Genomic DNA, 3,147 nt, shown 5'->3' with positions numbered 1-3,147 from the left:
CAGGACGCTAATAGGCCAGAGGATGTAAAGGAAGAGCTCCAGGAAGAGCCGCAGACAAGGAAACCGAAAGACGAAGAGGAAGAGAAAGACCAGGTTAAAATTCGTCTAGTTTCCGCAGAAGAAATTGATAAGGATCGAAGAGAGAAACTCGAATGGGCCATAGTTAAAGCTCATTCGGATAAAAAGAGTAAAGGAAGCTTGAATGAGACGCAAAAGCAGTTACTAGCGAATCTCAAGCAGGATTATGAGACTGTATTCGATCAAGAGAAATTGGGGCGTAAGGTAGAGGAACTAGGGACCTCCCACAGAATAGCTCTCAAAGAAGGAAGCATCCCACCCGTGAGACCACCATATCGGTTAGGGGTAAAGGAACAAGATGAGCTTCAAAAACAGTTGCAAAGTTTAATTACAAAAAATTTTATAAAGCCAAGCCAAAGTCCATATAGCGCGCCTATATGCTTTGTAAAGAAGAAAGATGGCTCTCTCAGAATGTGCGTTGATTATAGAGCCTTAAACGCTCAGACTATCAAGGATAAATTTCCCCTTCCACATATCGAGGATTTGCTAGATGAAGTAGGATCACTGAAATATTTTACTAAAATAGACCTAGCTCAGGGCTATTACCAAATCCCAGTAGAAGCGGATGATAGACACAAGACAGCGTTTGTTACAAATAGAGGATTCTTTGAATGGAATGTGATGCCATTTGGATTATGTAATGCGCCGGCTACATTTCAAAGAATGATGAATGCCATCCTTCAACCTATGTTAGGCAAGAGTACAATCGTGTATTTGGATGACATACTAATTCATAGTAGGAACGAAAAACAACACTGGAACGACGTGCGAGAAGTTTTCGGGCTCCTACAGGAGAACAATTTAGTGGTGAAAGAAGAGAAATGTGAATTCTTGATGACAGAGGTCGAATTTTTAGGACATGTTATTGCAGAAGGAGGTACGAAGCCAGCGACAGAAAAGATTACGGCTATTAATGAGTGGCCGACCCCCAAAGTATACAAAGATACGCAGAGATTTTTGGGATTAACCAATTTTTATCGCAAATATGTTAGAGACTATCTGAAGATAGTCCAGGCCCTTCAGAGACATGCGAACCAAAAGGAAGGTTGGGGAGACGAGCAAGATCAAGCGTGGGTCCGACTTAAAAGAAGACTTACAGAGGCTCCTATGCTAATATCCCCGAAACGTGAAGATCTTTATGTAGTCACAACTGATGCTTCGGATGAAGCTATGGGTGCTACAATCGAACAGCGAGATCATAATAATGGAAAGTTTAAAGGTATTGTGGCGTATTTCAGTAAATCTTTCCAGCCAGAACAGAAGAAATACCCAACAAGAGAAAAGGAATTCTTAACGATTATAGAAGTTTTGAAGAAATACAAGCACCTCTTAAAAGGTGAAACCTTTAAGATACGAACTGATCATCATTCGTTAAAGTTTCTCTTAGATCAGAAGAATATTCCTAGTGGAAGAATTACAAGATGGTTAGATTTCCTTGCCGATTACGATTTCGACATTGAATATCTACCGGGTGCAAAAAATCAAGCTGCAGACGCGTTGAGTCGCATACCGGAAAACAGAAAGATAAATTCAATAACGACAGTGGAAACTCCCTTACAGACCGAAGAGTTCCTAGAAAAGGTAAGGAAGGGATATGAAAACGACAAGAAGTTCAAAGAGGTCAAAGAAATCTTACAAGTTGCGTTACCTGGCCAACCTATGGCTCATTATATAAAGCACTTTAGACTAGATGATGGTTTAATATATTACGCACCTGCGTATGAGAGAGATGGTAACCCAAATAGATTATGCATACCCGAAAACCTAAGAAAAGAAGTCTTAGAAAGATGTCACTCCAATGCAATGGCGGGACATTTTGGGAAGTATATTACCACAGGTAATGTCAGTATATCTTACTACTGGCCCAAGATATACAAAGATGTAAGTAGACTCGTGGAAAAATGTTATACGTGCCAGACTACGAAACACTCCACACAACGGAAGCCAGGACTATTACGACCATTAGAGGTTCCCCAAGGAAGATGGTCCTCAATTCTGATAGATTTCTTAACAGGATTACCAACGACGGTTAAAAGAAATGATGCAATCTTGGTTGTCATCGATCGTCTAACCAAAAGAGGCCACTTCATACCTTGTAAGAAGAAGATGAGTGCGAAGGAAGTAGTCGAGATTATGTTAGAGAACGTATTCAAGTATCATGGTATACCTGATCTGATTGTATCGGATCGAGATTTCAAATTTACAAATAAAGTTTGGTTAGAAATTACAAACTCATTGGGAATCAAGTTAAAGATGGCTACGGCGGTCCATCCTCAAACAGATGGACAAACAGAACGACTAAATGCTACTGTCAATCGCATGTTGCGATCCTTAGGACAGGAAGAGTTGGGAAATTGGGATAACAAATTGGCGATGATGGAATTCGCTTATAACAATAGTACCCAAAAGTCGATAAAAACCACACCTTTCTACGCAGACCTAGGAAGACATCCTAAAGGAATGCACAGTGTGTTTGCAAACGGCTCTTTAACTCATAGTGAAGACTGGATCAGAACTCAGAAAGCTATATGCCTTAGAACACAGGATTACATTGTGGATGCTCAAAAAGAAAATGAGATTCAGGCAAATAGACACAGAAGGATAGAAAGCTTCGAGATTGGAAGTTTTATCCTCATACATCGAAAAGCGTATTTTGAAACAGCTAAGCAAGCGAAATTATCACCCGTTTACTTCGGACCTTTTCGAGTAGTAAAACGAATCAACGAGAACGCGTATGAAATAGATCTCCCAAGCACAACAAAGAAGCACAGGGTAATAAATATAGAATATTTAAAACGATTCAACAGCGGTGATGAGCGATACCCTAAAACTCCACCACGCACGCTAGCGGAATTTAAAGCAAGAGCAGAAGAAGTAATTGGAGTCTGTGGAAAATTGGAAAGAACGAAGGAGATTGTATTAGCTTTCAAGGATTGCCCACCAGGACTTGCAGGTATATATCCAGCAGATTACTTAAGACACATCCACCCAGACAGAAGATCAATCATCATGGAACGGTTCCATGAGACCGTAGAGAATCGGGGCGATTCTAATTGAAATGGGGGAGAG

This window comes from Priceomyces carsonii, assembly GCF_900007245.1.
Source record: "Priceomyces carsonii strain CBS4050 genome assembly, scaffold: Debaryomyces_carsonii_scaffold_1, whole genome shotgun sequence".
NCBI classification, from domain to species: Eukaryota; Fungi; Ascomycota; class Pichiomycetes; order Serinales; family Debaryomycetaceae; genus Priceomyces; species Priceomyces carsonii.
The sequence above is the reverse complement of the archived record's forward strand: the minus strand, read 5'-3'. Positions refer to the sequence as shown.